Here is a 21,328-nt window from a genome sequence, read left to right as displayed (position 1 = left end):
AGGAAGGAAGGAAGGAAGGAAGGAAGGAAGGAAGGAAGGAAGGAAGGAAGGAAGGAAGGAAGGAAGGAAGGAAGGAAGGAAGGAAGGAAGGAAGGAAGGAGAAGGAGGGAGGAAGAGAAGATGCAGAAAAGAGTGAGAAACATGTTTTCCCCACTTTGGTCTGATTTTTCTTTCACAATATGATGAATATGGAACATGTTTTAAAGGCTTGTATATGTCTAACCTATATATCAGATTGCTTGCTTGCTTGCTTGGGAAGAGATAAGGGAGAGAGGGAGAAAAATTTGGAAAACAAAGTCTTACAAAAATGAATGTTGAAAACTATCTTTATGTACATTTATAAAAATAAAATATTATTGAGAAAAATATATAAACACTTGAAATAAAACAATGTATTGATCTCACAAAAAGAAGGGAGAGAAAGATACATTCAAAGCTAAATCACAAGAGAAATAGTAAGGATGAGACTGAGAATACAAACAATTTAGACTTGAGCAGGTAGAGGGGCGCTTCCCTCTCTTAGACTGGAGAGGAAAAGGATGATATGGGTGAAAACTGAAGGTAGATAGCTTAAGAAAGGCCATCTTGGGTGAACTCCATTTTTTCAAAACAGTTAGAAGGAAGGCGATTGACATGAGTGAGGGAAGAAAAGAAAGATTTCTGGTAGTCAGATGAAAGACAGAAAGGTAGAGGGGAAATGAGAAGTGTTAACAACTGCAGTCATCAAGGGTGTCCATAATGAAAGCCTTGACTAGGATGAGGAAAGTGGAAATAATGAGAAATAGGCTGGAGACATAATTAAAAGTGCTTTATAGCTGAAGGTTGGAGGCAGTGGGATGTCTAGGAGGCTAGAGTGGGAAGTCTCAGGAGAGCTGAGCTTACTCTTACCTCCAATGTGTGTCTCCATGAGAAAACTAGTTCCCCTTAGTGAATGGCCATAATAGTCCATACTGTTATTATGGGAAAGAGAACTGTTAGACCCTTATAAACCTTAAAGTGCTCAATCAGTGGGAATTATTAGTGACTGTAAAAGGAAGAGTCCAAGATAATCTGTAGGTTGGGGGGGGCAGAGACCAAGTGATAAAGTATGAAGGGGAGCTGGCTTGACAGAAAACAGAATGAGATTATTTTGAGTCATGTTAACTTTGAAGTTCTGGTACAAAACTCTGAGCAAAGGGAAGTGGGGAGGAAGGGGAAAATATATTGAAGGTAGTTGGAACTGGGAATCTAAGATGGATCAAAGCTGGAAATGCAGGTCTGAACAATTTTTCCTTCTAGAAAATTGCATAGAGGTGGGGGCCTATGGGGAATATATCAAGACAAAAATTAGAATTTTATCCCGGGTGGGGAATAGTTAAATTGACAATTCCCACATTTCTCAATAAAGAAAATATACTTTTAAAATCACAGTTGCAAGTCTGATTTCTGCCATTAAATCTCCCTGATCCAACCCTACATATAAAAATTAATAACTGATCAACTCTCCATGCGTTTTAAGTAACCCAATTATCATTCCTATGATTTATTACTAATTACTAGGAGAGGAAGTCTGGTAAAAAATAGCAGGAGTCAAGAAGCTCCAAGTAAAGAATTAGTCACTTTCATAAACAATGTTGAAGGAAGTAATTATATATTTGATTTCCAGAGAAAGTGCAAAATTTAATTGAAAACATTCTCATTCCTGATGCTCCTTAATAGCTCGATGAAATAATAAGCAATGCATTATACAGTCAGGCAGATTAACCTGGAACAGAATTTAAATCTTCATGGTGTTCATGGAATGAGTTATAATGGAATATCAAGGCTAAGAAAGTAGAGACAGGGGGGTGCCTGGCCTTCTGACTCTCCTACATGATACTACTGCCAGTATCGTGGAATGGAATAGGAATAAGGAATTAGAGAGCATGAATTATCAGAACATTTAGAGAAAGAAGCAATGACCATAAAGAGCCAGTCTAGCTTTAGAAAGAAAAATGTCAGCCTGATTCATCTTGCAGATTTTTTTGGTCCCACAATTAGAATTGTTTTTAATTGTTACATTCACCAAACATTTTTGGCTGAGCAGATCTTTTACAATTTATAGTGTTCTGAGGGTCCAGGGTTCAAGTCCCTGTTCGGGCACCAAAATATCAAGAACAAGCTACCTCCTCTGAAGGGCTCAGAATAAGTCCTTGCCCCATGTTGGGCGCCAATAATTATTTATTACTAATGTTCTGTTGTCTCTCAATTGTAATCCTTCTCTGGGAGGAGGTTTCTTTTCTGTAAATCCTTTTCTCTGTGTGCAGGTTTCTTGGGAGGCTTCTGGAGCCTCCAGCCAGAGTGAAGGTAGAATCTCGAATCCTCTTCTTCCTGAATCCTGGCTCTGAATCTCCTCCAGTTTTCCAGAAGTTCTCCTGGAAAGTCGTCTTGTCCGTGACCCAATCCAGACTGCTTCCTTCCAGACTGCTTCCTTCCAGACTGCCCTTCTCTTTTAAACTTCCAGAGAATGGGCTTGTGGGTACTCCAGGGGCTTGTGGGAACTACTTACAACCAATGAACTTGCTCTTTTTAAAGGTGTGTATACTCCTTTTCAGAACTCCTTTTAAAGATGTGAACTAAAGGTGTGAGCTAGAGAATTGTTAAGTACCATGCTAAATTAGACAACCGATTTAGCACTTAATAATCCTAACATCAATTCTTACTTTTTATAGCCAATATAGTAAGCTATCTATTCCTCTCATCTTTTTATCTAGAAATTTAATAAACGTCCCATATTGGAAGTTACCCAAGTCATTGACAATTAACTTCTTTTCATATGTAAAATGGCACTAATAAAGCTTCACACACACACACACACACACACACACACATACACACACACACACACACACAATCACACACACACACACACAGAGCACCCTTCTTGGCCCCTGTGAGAGAATTCTGTATATCAGTTAAAGCCTTACTTCCAAAGTTACCAAGCCCCACACCACTTATCCACTCTGTTTTGTGTATACATAGTTGTTTGCATGTTTTGCCTCCAGTAGATTGTGAGCTCCTTGAGAGTAGATACTCTCAAGATATTCCTTTAAGTATCCCCCATTACCCTACCTGGAACATAGTAGATTCTTAATTAATGCTTGCTGATTAGCATAAGCACTCCTGAAGCTAAAAATCTTGGATTCTAGTTACAACCTTTCGATCAACTTATCCTGTGTTCTCAGGAAATCCATTTAAATTGTCTGGGTCTCAGTTCTCTCATCCACAAAATTAGGATGTTAGATGAACCCCAAGAAGAAGCAGAATTGGATGTTTTTCTCTCAGGCCAATCACAATAGCCGAGTTCCCTCCTCCCACAAATGCAGGTTAGAGAGAAGGCAGGAGAAGGAGGAAAGGACTTCTAGGTCCTGCCATACCAGGACTCGGAAGTCATGTGCTTCAGTACCATTATACTCCTATGGATTTCGTAAGTTTTTCATCCTTCCTTTTCAAAGAGGCCCAGTGACATCCTGGGGTGATGTCTTGACTTGCTTGTGAAGTGTATTTCAGTGAGCCAGAGCTGCACCAAGCTGTCAGCTTCATTTTTTCTTCCAGAGTCCCTGGAGTTCAGCGGACCAGAGATGGCCAGGGAGGCCATGGCTGGGCATCTTTGATGTCTGACCAAGCTGTAAGCACCCCACAGCGCCAGTTCCAGTGACCTTCCTAGCCATCAGAACAAATTATTCTTATCTGCTCATTCTGCCAAGGGAAGCCTTGACATGTTTGGGGAAGACATCCCCCATGAGAAAGTCTGACCTGGATTTATTAGGGGAACGTCTTTCAATATACTGTTCTTAAGTAAATGCCTTTGCTGAGAGCCAATTCATTCTGCTGGTTGATTAGTAATGAATTATACCAGTGGAGGATATGAGTTATACAATTAGAAGTAGCCACTGCACAGCTACCCCTTGAGCTTGAGAGGACAGATACTGTCTGGGGACACAACCTATTAGTACAAGTGGGAGATGGGAAAATTGCCCCAATCATTTATGAGGAAATAACCCCAGTCATTTATGGGGAAATAACCCCAGTCATTTATTGGGAAATAGCCCCACTCATTTATTGGGAAATAGCTCCAGTTATTTATGGGGAAGTAACCCCAATCATTTATGAGGAAATAGCCCCACTTGTTTATGAGGAAATAATCCCAGTCATTTATGGGGAAATAACCCCACCCGTTTATTGGGAAATAGCCCCACTCATTTATGGGGAAATAGCCCCACTCATTTATGGGGAAATAGCTCCAGTTATTTATGGGGAAGTAGCCCCAGTCGTTTAGTTGTTGTTAAGCCAATTCAGTCATGTCTGGCCCTTTATGACCTTACGCCCATCACAAACCAATGCTGTCCATGGCAGCCTTTCTTGGCAAAAATGCTGGCGTGGTTTCATTTCCTTCTCCAGCGGATTAAGAAAACCGGGAGTTAAGTGACTTGTCCAGGATCACCCAGCTAGTCAGTGTCTGAGACCCCAGAAAAGGGACTAAAAATTCTAAGCATGACAAACAAGCGAGAAGGCCTGGCAAATTGAGTTCTTTACAAATTCAAAATCAGGGTGGAAAGAGAGCATGGCAACGGTGGGATTAATTGGGTCTGTGATGCACACACTACTTGATATCATCCCTCCCTCTTAGCGCCATTTAAATATATGTAATTAAGGTGATTATCCGAGGAAATATGGGGAAAATTGAGAAGAAAAGAGACATGTTTATCATCAGAAAACACACGAACACCTTAGAGCTTCACTTCATTATCTCGGTCCTGACTCTCCAAGAGCCGGCACCGTCTTCAATTGAAGCTCTAATGTGTTGGTGCATGGCTCCGCTAATGCTAGCTTAAAATTCCCTGCGCATATCCAAACAGCTCTGTAATTTGTCGGTGCTATTATTGTATTTAACATTTCCCATTCTGACATCTAATTTCCAGCACTGCATAGCCAATATTATCACCAGGGGATAGAAAAGGGTTTATTTAAATGACCCACTTGTAGATGAGCAGATGAAGAGAAACAGTTGGAACTAATATTTGGCCCTATTCAGCAGAGGCAGAATAATCTGACTTGGATAAAGAAACATCCATTAAGTACCTACTATGTGCTGAGTGCCATGCTCAGGGCCAGGCCAGATACAATAACTTAAATGAGGCACAAGTGCTGCCCTGTGGCACTTATAATTTTTTTTTAATCAGACACAAACCTATATGATACATGCATTAGAAATGGGAAATAATCTCTAAGATGTAAAGAAAAATGGCATTATTAGAACTGGGGTAGGAGAGATTCAAGGAAAGCCTTCTTGAAAGAAAGGATGCTGAAGTTTTGAAAGGTTCAACAGGGAAAGATAGGAAAGAAACCTTGTATATAAAGAGAAAGCTAGAGCAAAGACTGGGGAATTAAGGACTAATCTGAATTTGTGAGCCAGAGAGCTGGTTAGTTGGCCTGGAATATAAACTATATAGAGGCAAGGTAAGTGCAAAAACAGAGTTCTATGGTCAAAAAGTCAGCTGGAAGTAGTAATAAGCATCATCTAGTTCTATCTCTCCATTTTATAGATGAGAAAATCAAGTCCCAGAAAAGTTTGACTTTCTTCTGGTGTCAAAGTTGATAAGTAACATGGCAGAGTCACAATTTTAACTGAGGTCCTCTCTCTCTAAAGTCAGTATTCATACCAATAAATCAGTGAGATAAGTTCAGAAGGAGAGAATGGCACCAAATTATGGAGGGCTTTGAATACCATAAAAAAAGATTTTAAAAATTTACTTAGGGATAATGGGGAATCTTGGAAGATTTTATTTAAGCTCTTGGAGCTGAAATTTAAAAGAGGGATTTGAAGATGGATGAGCTAGAGGAACCATCATACTCAGTTACTGCATGATTAAACCGATTCAATAGCACAAAAATGGAAGCAAGTACACTATATTCATAGTAGAGAATGGGGGGAAAAATCAAAGCCCTATACTTGTGGAACTCCTAGACCCCTAAAATTGATTCCCTCCAAATTGAGGCAAGCCTCTGAGTTCCAACTCATCTCAGAGAAGAAATCTCTTCTAGACAATGTCTCCACAGTGGGTCATTCAGTCTCCACTTGAAAACATCCAGTGACAGGGAACTCACCAGTCCCACAAAGCAGAACATTCCATTTTTGAATCATTATAATTTTAATTAGAGGCAAAGGAGACATAAAGAGCTCTACTCTGAAATAATTCAGAAGTACACAAAAGAGCTATGATCCAAATGCTTCCAGGTACCAAGAAATCAAATACATCTCAAGAAACCTTCAGTTACTTGCCTACTTTATGTGATGGGCACACAGCTGCCAGATTAGAAATGTGGTTTCATATCATCTCCTAATTTCTTCTTCCAAAGAAACATTTGCCTATTTTCCTTAGAAATGGAACCACGGTTTACAATGGTTTCCACGTGCCTGCCTTTTCGCATTTCTTCTAATTCTGAGAGCCTCTAAAATTAAATCTGTTTCATTTCTTCGTCATGCTTAAGTGGTTTGTTCCTGGGGAAATTAAGGTCTAATTTACAAAAGCGATAATGAAAGATTTCAAGCAAGCAAGCTAAAGATATCCTAGAATCACAGAAATCTAAAGCAACCTACCCCACCAAGATATTTCCAATATAACATTCCCAACAAGGGCTTGAAGACCTCCAGTGAGAGGGAGGCAGCTCAGCGCCTGTATTCAGCACCTTCTACTTTGGGACAGCTCTAAGTGTGAGCTTCTTTCCCTGACCTGCCTAAATCTGCCACTTTGCAGCCTCCCACCCATTACTGGTTCTCTGCAGACAAGCAGAATAGGTCTTGAAGCAGAATAGCTGCTTGGTCTGCCATCATCTACCACTTCACTCCTACCCCTAATCTTCTCTTCTCCTGGCTAGAGGTCCTCTGCTCCTTCAGACTATAATCATAGAATCTCAGCTGTGAGAAAGATCTCAAAGAACAATTAGTCCATCCATGTAGAAGCAACCTCTCTAGAGCATCCTTGACAAATTGGTCTTGAAGATTCTCACCATTTCAATTTCATAAACATGCAGTGAGTCCCACTTTTTACAAGTTTCTCCTTCCACACGAACCACTTCTGCAACTTTCCCAAGATCACATGACTTGGAAATAGAAAGGACTTTATAGAATGACTTCAACATCCTATTTATAATTGAGAAAACGAAGACCCAGAGCACACAAGGGACTTATTGAACATGTCACACAAACAGCAACCACAGAGTTTAAACCCAGGCGTTCTGCTTCTAAATACTCTTCATTAACTCATACTATTCAGATATCAGAATTTAGCATGACTTTTCTTAAGCTGCAAAACTTCTACATAAAATTTCCATATAAAATTTTTTTAAAAAACAGCAAACAGCTTCAGGAAAGCACTTATGCCCCAAGTAAGGTCTTGCTTTTCATGCCTTTTTCCTTAAGGGTGTTGATATCCGTCTCAAATTAATGCAAAAGCTTACCTTAGCATTTCCTAGATATTCTCTGTAAATGAATGCTGGGGAATCATTTATAAACATTGCTTTTGTGGGTAATCAGGCAAAGGAGGGATGGGAACAGTAGAGGAACATGTAATGCATGCTGCAAGCCTGGATGCATCCTCTGGAGCCAATCAGAACAAGCCCAAACCTTCTATTACTGGAAAGTCCTTCAATTATTTGAATATTGTCATTGTGCTCCAATTCACATCTCTCTTCACAATTAAATGGGCCCAATTCCTTCAACTGCAAGGAGAAAAAGAGAAAATGAGATTTTTAAATTTTTATTAATTTTAGTTTTGATTTTTGCTGCTTTTTTATAATAATAAATTTTCACTTTTCAAAACACATGCAAAGGTAGTTTTCAACATTCACCTCTGCAAAATTTTGTGTTTCAAATTGTTCTCCCTCCTTTCCTCCCACCTTTCTCCCCTACACGGTAGGCAATCCAATAGATGTTAAAACATGTGCAATTCTTATAAACACATTTCCACATTTATCATGCTGCACAAGAAAAATCAGATCAAAAAGGGGAAAAAATGAGAAACAAAACAAGCAAACAACAACAAAGGAGCAAATCTTAGGTAGTGATCCGCACTCAGTCCCCAAAGTCCTCTTTCTGGATGCATATGGCTCTCTCCATCACAAGTCTAACGGAAGCAGAGGTTCCTAACATGGCAGCCTTACACCTGGCATGCCAAGGATCTCTGTCCACGGGAATCCTATTTCTGGTGCCCTTTTATCTCTACCTTCACCTTTTACTAATTAGACTTTAACTTTACTTCCGAACCCTCCTTTATCACTCTAAAAAAAAAGTCTAATGGAATTGGCCTGAATCACCTCATCGTGGAAAAGAGTCAAGTTCATCAAAGTTGATCATCACATAATCTTGTTGTTGCCATGTACAATGTTCTCTTAGTTCTATTAATTTCACTCAGCATCAGTTCATGGCTCTCTCTCCAGGCCTTTCTGAACTCGTGCTGCTGATCATTTCTTATGGAACAATAATATTACATTACATTCATATGCCATAACTTGTTCGGCCATTCCCCAATTGAAGGGCATCCACTTAGGGAAAGGAGATTTGTTAAGTCCTTATTATGTGCTAAGCACTGAGTTAAACATGGGAAAAATATTATCTCCTCTAATTATCACAACACCTGGAGAGGTAGATGCTATTATTATTCCCATTTTACAGTTTCATAAACTGAGGCAGATAAAACTTTAGTGACTTGCCCAAAGTCATAAAGCTTATAGGGAACTAGGGTTGCATTTGAATTAGGTCTTCTGTACTCCGGTCTCAGCACTCTATCCACATAGCCATGACTTGAATAAACTATAAAATATATGAAGAGGATTAAAATGTAATTAGGCTGGAAAAGAAAGCTGAAGCCAGATTGTGAAGGGCTTTCAATTCCCAGCAGAGGAATATTTGCTTCTAGAGGCAAGAAAGAGCCACTTGGAGATTCTTGAGGGGAGGAATGAGGTACTTTAGGAATATCAGTTTGCCAGCTTTGTGTATAATGGGCATAATTCATTGAGCAAGAGAATCACTTTCCCAGTGAAAACTGACCGTCATGGACCTGATTTTCCATGGAGATGTAAGTACTAAATTCAAAGACACAAATGTTGACATGGCTGTGCCTTCAAAAAGACGTATTGCTGGAGGAAAGAGATTTGTGAAGAGCAAATCACATTGAGAATAAAGGGATGAACGTTTTTGGCTGCCATCCAAATTAACCCTACTTGTCAAATTCTTTCTGAAGGAATTGAATCCCAGAGGAAAAAAATAGAATTATTCAAAAAAACTGATGGTGAGAAGAAAATGTCAAGATGTGATGTGTAATCAAGACACTACACCAGAGCAGCGAGGTTGAGGAGAGATGGGACAATGTGCTAGAAGGAGGTCACCAATGCTTAGAAAATATTAAAAGATAAATAAATCTGAGTGTCATAGAATCCTGGGATCTCAGAGACCCAAAGGATCTATACCTAAACAAGAATTCTGTCTCCCCAATTTTTCAAAAGTTTTTCCTGATATTGAACTTAAATTTGCCTCTTCAGTGTTCACCTTCCCTAAAGCCCAATACAACAATAGTCCCTTTTTTCCCCCCATGAAAGCCCTTCATATACTTATCTGCAATTATCATTTCTCCTGAGTCTTCTCTTTTCTAGACTAAACACTCCAAGTTTCTTCAATAGAACCATCGATATCATGAACTGAAAATCCTGCATCATCTGCATTTCTGACCTCCAGACTTTTCTCCACTTTTCCATCACTTACCCAAATTGTAGTGCCCAGAACATTATATTTTGTTCCAAATGCAGACAGGTCAGAACAGAGAACCACAGGAACCTTATTTCCTTAGTCTTGGACCCAAGCCGGCTTAATATAGCCTAGCATTATTGGCTACTATAACACAGATTGACCATGTGGTCCACTAATGCAATGGTGTGTTTTGTCAGACAAGCTGTTAGCTACTGCTTCTAGCTGGGACTATTGCTGTTAGAATGGGTCAGGACCAAAACAAACCACCAAAAACATTGTTCGAAGACGTATGTTCTGATCTCAGGTCCGCCTCGATCTAGAAATCTGGATGATCTGGGGAAAATTCTGCAAAAAATCCTTTCAGTTCTAAACCTATGAATCTAGAAAAAGTATTAGATGCAGAAAATTGAAGAACCTGCTAACTATCTAAAAAGATAATTCAAACAGCCAAAAATATACATCAAATACTCACTAATATTCATAAATTAACAAATAACAAATCCCAATGCTGGGATTCATCCCCTCTTCAGTAACAGATGAAATTTAATGATGAGACCGTATTAGCTACCAGAACATGAGCCCAGATACAATTTAACGACTTCATGAAATGTGAAAAATATCCATTACAGGACGACCATTTATTCCCAGATCATTTGTGGATGAACTCCGTAACACTAATGTAAGAAGAAAGAAATGTTAGTCTTATTTCTACTATATTTTACAATTTATAAGTCACTGTTCTCACAAAATGCTTTTGAAGTAAGTAAAGGAAGCTTTCTTATCCCCATTGTACAGATGAGAAAAACAAGACTCTTGTGTATGCAATGACTTGTTTAAGATCATATATCTAGTAAAGGACCAGAACTTGGTCTCTTCAGTCAATGAGGACTATTTTTGTACCCACTTCCAGGCTCAGAATTGTTTTTCTACAATTTATACAATTTTTATTGTTGAGTGATGGAAACTTCAAAATTCAGAAACTCAAATAGGACAGCACCCTGACCTCAGTTAGCTCCCAGTCTGCCAGAAGGATAAATAAATCAGAAACAATCTGGCCTGAGAAGGCCAGAGAGAATGGAGACCAAAAGCCACTGGCAAATAGAGTGGTACATCTGCTGCGGGTCCCCCAGGCTGGAACCAGGGAAGGCTGCTAGGAGATGGTACCAAGCACAAGTATGAATTCAACAGGTAGGAGGTGGAGGAATACCATTTGTGGTCCAACCTGTCTGCAGGAAGGCATGGGAGCCAGGCAGCTCAGAGAGTGGTCCGAGGGCTCAGAGCTATCGAGGGGGTTGTCAACTAAAATTAGATAATGAATGTAAAAGGGCTGAAATGACTTTTATATGGACAAATGGAAGAAACTCAATGGACAGCAAAATCATTTGCAGCTTAGATGCTCCTGATTTGGCATGTGGACCAGCCTCCAAGACACCAAGCCAGACAATCTTTGGAAGTTCTTGGCCAGAGAGCCCCAATCTAAGACAAGATCTCTTGGGGCATCTGTGTTCCTAGGTCAGCGATCCAGATCTGGAAAGGATGCTAGAAGCCACCTAGACCAACTCCTTCATGGAACAGATAAAAAAACTGAGATCCAAGAAAGAAAGCAGTCCGGGAGTAGGACCAGCAGTATTGTGAATGCCCAGTTCAACACATCCCTCCCTGGCCTTCCATCTTCCTGGTTAAATATTCAAGAAATTAGCTACCAGAACATTAGGTGGGACATATTGGTCCATTTCCTCCCACTCAAAAGTGCTTCAGGGTCCCCAGGAAGCTCCGACATTGTTCTTTTAAGTGCCTCCCTCAATGCTTCACATTGAAAAGCCCCCAAAGTTCCATATCGTTCAGTAAAGATGCTTCCAGGGTCTGATGTTCTATACTTTCTGTTCTAAGATCCTTCCAAGTTCTATCATTGCTCATTCTGTGTTCTAAGAATCCCCAGCCTCCTGATACACTGTGATGCTCTTCAGTCAGCCCACTCGAAAAGACATCAGGAAATAAATTTCATTTTAAAGCCTCCTCTCCTCCTTGGGAGGGGTAGAGAGATATATCTTTTTGGAGACATCACTGCCGTGCATTTGTACCTAGCAAAGAGAAGTTATAAATTGTTAAAATAGCCATTTTTACTTGGCTAAAATGGACATGATGTTTTCTTCTGAGGAAAATGTAAAAACACTGACTTCACTGTACCATTTATAGACCCCATTTTTCTTCCTTCAAATCTCCTTCCTCCTGCATACATTTCCTTGGGAACCTCTGGAGATATGATAATGAAATATTGATTGTCCTTCTTCTAGCCCACACCCTCTCCAGCTATGTTCCTAATACTGATTTTTTTTAGTTGACAAAGCATTAATCCAGAGGTTTTTTTTTCTATCTATGAATTCAAGGTGGAGTCTTACACTGGATAGAAATAGAGCAGAGGGGGCTGAGACTTAGCCCACCACCTCAAAATCTGGAGTCATTTGCAGCAGAAGAGGATATCCGATTAGAACAATTTGGAATTATCTGATTAATTTAGTTCAATCAAATATTTATTGAGTATTTACTGGGTGCGTGGTACTCTGCTGGGGCTTTGATAAAAAGGGAAACAGTCTCTTTTTTTCCAAGAAGTTAATATTCGACTGGGAAATGTGACAGATAGGTAACCCAAACATGGCTGACAGTTCGTGACGGAAAGCAAAGGACAAAGTTTCATTGGCTAAAAAGAATACAGTGACCCTTGGTGGTCCCGAACAACTTTCAAGGTCACCTTTTCATATGACAAGAGCAAAGGGTGATGGGTGGGTGGCTCCTTACAGTATCAGGAGAAAGTGAGGAGGGTCAGCAGTAGAGTGGATAGATTTGTGGGAGGACATGGATACAGTGACATAGGGTGGACGAGCTAGGACCAGAGCAGAATCTGTGTCCTTGGCTGGAACTCCCAGATCCTCGGGAGGATTGGAGTCTTTGCTTAGGAGACCCGGGAGGCACAAGGAAGGCTGAATTCAAATCCTGCCTCTGACCCAAACTGGCTATTGCAATTATTAATAGTAACATTTATATACTATGTGTTCCAAGCACTAAGTTTATCTCATTCGACCAGCCCTAGAGGGTAGATGCTATTATTATCCCCCTTCTTTTTCTGATAAGGAAATTGAGGTAGGCAGAGATTAAGTGACCTGGCCAGGGTCACACAGCTGGCATCTGAGGCCAGATTCTGACTCTGGTCCTCCCAACCCCAGACTCCACCCACTGTACCACCCAGCCTGCCTGGGACCCCGGGTGACTCTGGTAACGTTCTACACTATAAGAACTGCTTGAACCGTATCGGCTGAAGGACGTTTTTGATGAATTATGGCTGGATTCACACTAATTACAGAGAAGGTATCATGGGGCAGGGGCTGGAGGGGGAGGGGGCAATGACATATCCCCCCTCTCAGATAAGAGCAGCCTGTGGACAGTTCCTAGCAGCTGCCATTCATTGCTCCCTGACGACTTGGCCAGCTCAGACCCCTTTATCTCAGCTTCCCCCTGTTGTTCACATCCAGGATCAGACCCGAAAAGCCCTTTCCCCCAGGTTGGGATGGATGGGTGGGGAGGGAGACACAACTTCTCAAAGGCCAGAGGCCAGAGAGGAAGTCTCTCCCTGTGCTCCTACATGCTCCCAAACCTGGAAACCAAAAGGCCATATCCCAGTGAGACTAGGGGGGCCAGATGCATCATGGTACATCTGCTGCAGGTCCCCCAGGCTGGAGCCAGACAAGGAAAAGAAGCAGGGCAGTCAGGGAATGAGGGAAAGGGAAGCACTCTTCTCTGCCCAGCTGCAGAGCCCACCCAGATGTTTTCTTCCCCTCTCCCTTGCCAGAGAATTTGTTCCTACTCCATTTCAGTGTGTCCAATACCCTCTCTCTCATGGAGAAGGGGAAAGAACCCCGACCCCTAAGTGTTTCTCTTGAAATTTGCTCCTTCTGTCAATTAACAGAGAAGCATTTATTAAACACCTCCTATGTACCAAGCACTACACTGGCTGCTAGGAATAGAAAGAAAAGTACAAATCGATCTCTGGCCTCCAGGTAGGAGAGAGAACACACATAAATGTGCACGTGAATGAATGTGGAGATGTGAAATATCTGTGTAATAAATGCAAGGTAATCACCTTGTTTTAGGGGGAAGCCCTAGCAGCTGGGACAGGGGCAGCAGCATAGACTCTGTCCAGCTGCTGAGTCTCAGCTTGTGTTTGAAAGCGGTCCGGGATTCTGGGGGCCAATGGAGGACACGGAGGGGGGGAGGCAGAATAATAATAGAGACACACAGAGACACACATGTATATACATGTAGTCATAGAGACACAGACACACAGTCATATACACAAAACACCCACAGATACAGTACCACACACAGGGTCACACAGACACATGCACCGTCACACTGACACATATATGTAGTCATAGAGACACACAGAGACACAGACACACAATCACACATATATGCAAGCAGTCACACAGAGAATCACAGTCACACACACACAGTCAAACATACACATATATGTAGTCATAGAGACACACAGTCACACCCATGTACATACACACAGTCACAGTCACATATACACATATTTGTAGTCAGAGACAAACAGACACACAATCACACTTATATATGCAAGCAGTCACACAGAGAATCACAGTCATACACAGACACACAGTCATATACACAAAACACCCACAGATACAGTACCACACACAGGAGTCACACAGACACACGCACAGTCACACCGACACATATATGTAGTCATAGAGACAAACAGAGACACAGACACACAATCACACTTATATATGCAAGCAGTCACACAGAGAATCACAGTCATACACAGACACACAGTCATATACACAAAACACCCACAGATACAGTACCACACACAGGAGTCACACAGACACACGCACAGTCACACCGACACATATATGTAGTCATAGAGACAAACAGAGACACAGACACACAATCACATATATATGCAAGCAGTCACACAGAGAATCACAGTCACACACACACAGTCAAACATACACATATATGTAGTCATAGAGACACACAGTCACACCCACTTACATACACACAGTCACAGTCACATATACACATATTTGTAGTCAGAGACAAACACACAATCACACTTATATATGCAAGCAGTCACACAGAGAATCACAGTCATACACAGACACACAGTCATATACACAAAACACCCACAGATACAGTACCACACACAGGAGTCACACAGACACACGCACAGTCACACCGACACATATATGTAGTCATAGAGACAAACAGAGACACAGACACACAATCACACTTATATATGCAAGCAGTCACACAGAGAATCACAGTCACACACACACAGTCAAACATACACATATATGTAGTCATAGAGACACACAGTCACACCCACGTACATACACACAGTCACAATCACATATACACATATTTGTAGTCAGAGACACACATGTATATACATATAGTCATAGAGACACAGACACACAGTCATATACACAAAACACCCACAGATACAGTACCACACACAGGAGTCACACAGACACACGCACAGTCACACCGACACATATATGTCATCATAGAGACACACAGAGACACAGACACACAATCACACTTATATGTGCAAGCAGTCACAGAGAATCACAGTCACAGTCATACACAGACACACAGTCATACATACACCTATATGTAGTCATAGAGACACACAGTCACACCCACGTACATACACACACAGTCACATATACACATATTTGTAGTCAGAGACACACAGTCACACACAGTAATGGGGAAACAGTCCCAGCCCTACCTGAGCCCCTTCTGCCTCACCTGACTGGCTGCCTGGAATGGTGACCTCAAGGTCAGCCAGACCCAAGCAGCCACCATTAATGGCTCTGCTGTCACCCCAGAAGGGATGCCCAGGGAGGCGGCTCTCCCTCTGAGGTGGTGACTGTTCTATCAGCAATTGGAATAGACAGACATCTTGCCTATCAAGTTTGCTGAGCTGGGCGGAAGGTTATAACACTGGCTGACAAAAATCAGGCTGTAGGGAAACACTGACCAGCAAGAACACTGAGACAAAGCTAATGAGAGAACAAGTAATAGAGTCGGCTCATTGAGGCTCAGGGGCATCTCATCAAGCTCATCAAGAACAATCCCCACTCTGACACGCCCCCAAGTGGCCATTCTGACCTGTTTGAAGACCTCTGGGAAGGAAAGCCTGCAGCCTCTCAAAGCAGCCCTCAGGATGCCTCAGATCACCGGGAAGGCTCGCTGGTTCTGTTTGTCAAACCTAAACTGGTCTTTTGGCAGCTTCCTGTCTGGGACCGAGTGAAGCCCTTCTAGATCCGAGCCCTTCAAATGCCCAAATGGTATCATGGAGGTCTAGAGACTTCACTATTCCAGGCTAAGCTCAGATCTGTCCCCTGAGGAAGAACTGGACAGCAAAAAGTAAATAAGGGAGAGAAAATAGAAGAAGAAGACAAGGAGGAGGAAGAGGATGAGGAGGGAAAAGGGAGGAGGAAAAGAAAGGAGAAAGAGATAGAAGAAGCGGAGGAGCAACAGCAGCAGGAGATAACTCCTTACCCTGGTATTCAAGGTTCCTTAAAAATAAAATCTATCCCAACTCCTCCTAAATCTACCTGTCTCCTCCTAAAGCAGAATTCTTAGCCTATCATTCCCTGCCCCAGGATCTTCAGTGTCCAGCGAGGGCCCAAATAGACCTTTGAACATCTCACACAGCATTTCCTACGGGAGTCACCAAAAGGAATCCTAGGGGGCCAGATGAGAACCTGTCAAAGGTTCTTGCTTTAGGGAGGAGGAGGCGACAGTGAGGAATAGTGGGAAGCTCTCTGCTGGGAGCCAGAGGGTTCTCTCCTACAGAGAACAATGACTAGCTCCATGACCCTCAGCAAGTCACTTCGTTTCCCTGGGCCTCAGTTTCCTTATCTGCAAGTGGAAGGATTAGACGAGATGGCCTCTGAGAGTCTTTTCCTGGCTATGGAGTTTCCAAATGAAACATCCCAATGATGCATTTTTCAGCTGTGTTAACAGCCAAAGTCTCAGCCTCCAAGAAGAAAACATCTGTGTTTTCTAGCAATGTTTGCCAAACAGAAACACTTGCAAGAGTTCCAGCAAACTTTGATTTGGGGCTCAGATTCTTTGATTTTCTTTTTCCCCGATGTTCCTGTGGCCATTTTAATTCCCCAGGCTGGAGAAAGAATTGGTTTGTCCTTAACTAGGTTGAGGGTAACCAAAAGGTCTCAAAACCCTTGGTGAGCTGGGGGGGTCTACCCCAAGCATGTGGGATTTCCTCTGGAGGAATGAGCAGATGAGAAGAGATCATCCCCACAGCCTTCAAAGAAGCTGAAATGGCCACTGTGGAGCACTTAGAGATTAGTTAAACATTGTAGAAGTCAAGGACAGCCACGCCATCTCAGGTCATAATAAGTTGTCTGGACTTTGTCCTACCACTGGACAGTGATGACTCTAGAAGAGGGAGTAAAACTAATGACTTCATGCAACTTAAATCCAATTTAAGGATAAATCCAAAGATATCACCCATACTCCTTTACCTTCTTTACCTAGCTCAGGAGCAACAAACAAATGAAGAAGAAGCAGTGCAAATAACCTGGGGTTGTAGTCACAATGCAGGCCATAAAGTCTTCTCATTGGAAGCAGCAATGGGATCCAGCAGCTCCCTGGGTGTCTGAACAGCCTCTTAAAGATCCCACCGCTCCCCTCCAGGTGTGAGGAAAGGGCTAGGAAAGGTACCTTAAATATCACAGGATTACCCAAACCTGGTCTGATCTACTGCTGCAAATGGGGATCCCATCCTATAGTCAAAACACAAAAGGAAAACAGCGTACAAAACCATCTGCATAAAAAACACCAGCATATGGAAAGTGTGCATACTTAAACACAACGGGAAATCCAATACACCTGAAAGCCGAACATCCAAATAGCATCCTTGAGTGAGACAAGGCTGGCAAATGAAGTCCAGCTTACCAAAGTTAGAGCTGGATGTGTGTATTTCTGAAGTGGACACGGTGAAGGGGAGCACAGGGAAGCTGGCATAAGTTTTGTAAACAAAACTAATCTAGTAAACAAACTTGTCTGCCTTCCAAAAGGAGAGAATGACAGGCTCATGACAATGTAATTGTCCCTTGAAGAAAAACGCCACACCATCTTCATCAGTGTCTATATTCCCACCATTACAAAAACTTTTTGAAGACTTGGAGACCCTTATCACTCCTGCCAAAAGAAGACAAGTTCATAATTCTGGATGACTTTAAAATCAGAACTAGGTACTAAAACTGGTAGTTCAGACTACTAGACATGTTAGGGAGGAATGGAGTTGGAAATAACAACAGCAATGGTCTTTTACTCCTGAAAACTTGAGCATCTTAAGACCTTTTCGTCACCAACGCTGTATTCTGTTTACCAAAAGGCAATAAAATTTCATGGAGGCCCCTCCAAAGCAAACACTGGCAGATATTGAATATCGGTTGTATTGTCCTGAGAATGACAAAGGTAATATGTGGTGCAGAGTGCTGGACTGATCACAGACTTTTCCTCTCCAAGCGAACAACAAAAGTAGTGGTCCCAAGGCAAAACAACTCCCAGAAGGTTTAAAGTCAACAGGTTAGAGTGCTTCTCTAAGTAAAGGAGTCCTTTACTAACTTGGAAAGAAAGTTGAGTCAACACACAGTTGGCAGCAGAAACAAAGTGGGCAGCTTTCAGAGATTCGGTATACACTGCTGCATTTAGTCATCTAGGTCAGAACACTCACAAACATCAAGATCAGTTTGATGAAAATGATGGGGAAATTCAGAAGCTGCTAAATGAAAACTGAGAACTCCACAGGGATTAGCATCGTGATAGTTCATCCATCTTTAAGAAGACAGCATTTAACTCCATCAAAAGTAAAGCTCAAGAAAAATTTAGAGATGCAGAATTCTCGCCTCATTAAGTAGGCAGATGAAATTCAATTTTATACTTAGAGTAATAATGCAAAGCACTTTTACGATGCCCCGAAGGCTATTTATGGGCCAAAGAGCTATGGTGCATTTCAACTATTCAGTGCTGATGAAGCCACATTGATTAGTGATAAAGATATAAATAATCCTAGGAAAATGAGCTGAATATCTCCAATAATGTTTTCAACAGACCATCAATCAATGCTGAAGCCTTTGGCCATTTACCTCAGGTTGAAGTCAATCCTCCACAGCTGAAATTCCAACTGAATAAGAAGTCTTGAATACCATTAGGCTCCTCTCCTGTGACAAAGTACCTGGTGCTGATTCTATTCCAGCTGAGATTTACAGAGGGAGTGAGATGTCCGTTGCTCATACAAAAACTGACCAACATTTTTGAGCTTATATGGCAGAATAATTTAAAGATGACTCCATTGTCTATCTCTATAAAAGCGACTGGAAGAGATTATCCTGTAGCAATTACAGGGGGATCTCTCTCTTAGTCATTGCTGGCAAGGCTCTTGCCAGAGTCCTCCTTACTAAGCTGATCCTACACCTAGAAGATTGTCAACTGAGAGCCAAGGGCCAAGGAACAGTTGATATAGTGTTTGCTGTCCAACAACTCCAGGAGAACCGCCAGGAGCAGACAGAGATCTGTATATGATATTTGTAGATCCAAGGACTTTGATACTTTCAGTCATGATGGAAAATTAGGTCAAAATATGGTTGCCCAGAGAAGCTCATCCATATAGTATGTCCATTTCACAATGGCATGCTTGCCATGTCCTGGACAATGGCCAATACTCTCCAGCTTTCCCAATCACAGTAGAGTGGAATATGACTGTGTACTTGCTCCCATATTTTTTTAATTAATTTTTATAATTATAACATGACAATACAGAAGCATCGGTAATTTTTTTACAACATTATCCCTTGTACTTCCTTCTGTTCCGAGTTTTTCCCACCTTCCCTCCTCCCCCTCCCCTAGATGGCAGGCATTCCCATACATATTAAATCTCTTATAGTATATCCTAGGTACAATATATATGTACAGAACTGAATTTTGTTGTTGTTGTTGGATTCGGAGCTCCCATACTTTTGAGCATGATATTTTCAGCCTTGGTGTCGAACATTTCAATGATAGCAAACATGGCGTCAAAGTCAGCTGTCTCACTGATGGTAAATTCTTCCATTTGAAAAGGGTACAAGCCGAAACTAAAGTGGGGAGAGTGTTGGTGCATGAATTCTTGTTTGCAGGTGACTGTGCACTCAGTGAAGCACAAAGTACGGATCAATTATCTGTTGTTTGTGCTCATTTTGCCCTAATAATTAATAACAAGAAAGCAGATGTTCCATCAGCCAGCACCATGCCATTTGTCCTGAAACACTGCTTATAGCAAATGGAGAAACTGTCAGGGCTGTGGATACCTTGGCAGTTCACATGAATGATGAGGTTGATGCAAACATTACTAAAGCTAGCTCAGTGTTTGGGAGGCTCCAAAGGAACATGAGGGAGAGGAAAGGTATTAGAGTGACTATCAAACTGAAGGTCTACAGAGCTCATTGTTGTATACCTGGGACAGTGCCCCAGAGCCATGCTGGGAAACTAAATCACTTCTATTTGAATTGTCTTAGGAAGATTCTGAAGATTCCCCCAGCAGGATAAGATACCAGTCACTGAGACCCTTTCTCGAACTCAACTACCAAGCATTCCAACTCTACTGCAGAGAGCACAACTTCGTGGGGCTGGCCACGTGATTCAAATGCCAAATATATGTTTGTCCCCAACATTACTTTATGGAGAACTCACCCAGACCAAGTGCTCACAAGGTGGTCAGAAATAGCAATATAAGGAGACAATCTCAACAACTGCATGACATGGGAAACACTCACCCGGGACTGCTCAGCATGGTGTACCCTCATCAAAGAAGGTGCTGTGTTCTATGAGTAAAGAGGAACTGAATCAGATGCTCAGAGTCAGAGAATCCATCCTAAACGTGCATGGGACTCTTTGTGTCCAAGCTGTGGCAGAGCATCCCAAGCTCGTGCTGGTCTGATCATCCAGAGTCACCCTGTAACTCAACTCTAACATAGTGCTGTCATCTTTCCCCTCTTAGAGAACAAAGGACCAGCCACCATCACTGCTTCAGAAGAAAGTTCACTCGGTTTGGTGACTGACCACCTGGGTTCAAATCCTGGCAACTTACCTCATCTTCCTAGACTCCAGTTTCCACATCTACAATATAAGTCCTGAAATGGGTGACAGCTAAAATCCCATCAGCCCTAATTCTGAGATCCACTATAGTTTCTCTGAGCCACCATCCACGTTTATAAAATAGGGACAATAAGATTTATTATACTTATGATGATGGATCCTACCAGGAGATTCAAATACAGTGACAGATGTAAAACCCTTTATAGATCTTAAAGTGCTGCTTCAGTGATTATAATGAGTAATAAATAATCTTGGTCTAGAAATAACTAACAGAGTATAGTCAAAAGAATACCATTTTTTCTTGATAGACTTGAGGCTTGTCTTTCTTAACTTCAATTTTTTCACTTCAAAGTAGGAGTAATAACT

General features: G+C 41.7%; 1 pseudogene; it reads right to left on the bottom strand.

The window, feature by feature from the left end:
- The window catches only part of LOC141552567 (small ubiquitin-related modifier 2 pseudogene), a 47,192-nt pseudogene extending 26,535 nt beyond the window's left edge, over nt 1-20,657 (bottom strand).
- Between the last annotated feature and the right edge of the window lie 671 nt (nt 20,658-21,328).

The sequence above is a fragment of the Sminthopsis crassicaudata genome, chromosome 2, assembly GCF_048593235.1.
Source record: "Sminthopsis crassicaudata isolate SCR6 chromosome 2, ASM4859323v1, whole genome shotgun sequence".
Lineage (NCBI taxonomy): Eukaryota > Metazoa > Chordata > Mammalia > Dasyuromorphia > Dasyuridae > Sminthopsis > Sminthopsis crassicaudata.
The sequence above is the reverse complement of the archived record's forward strand: the minus strand, read 5'-3'. Positions and strand labels throughout refer to the sequence as shown.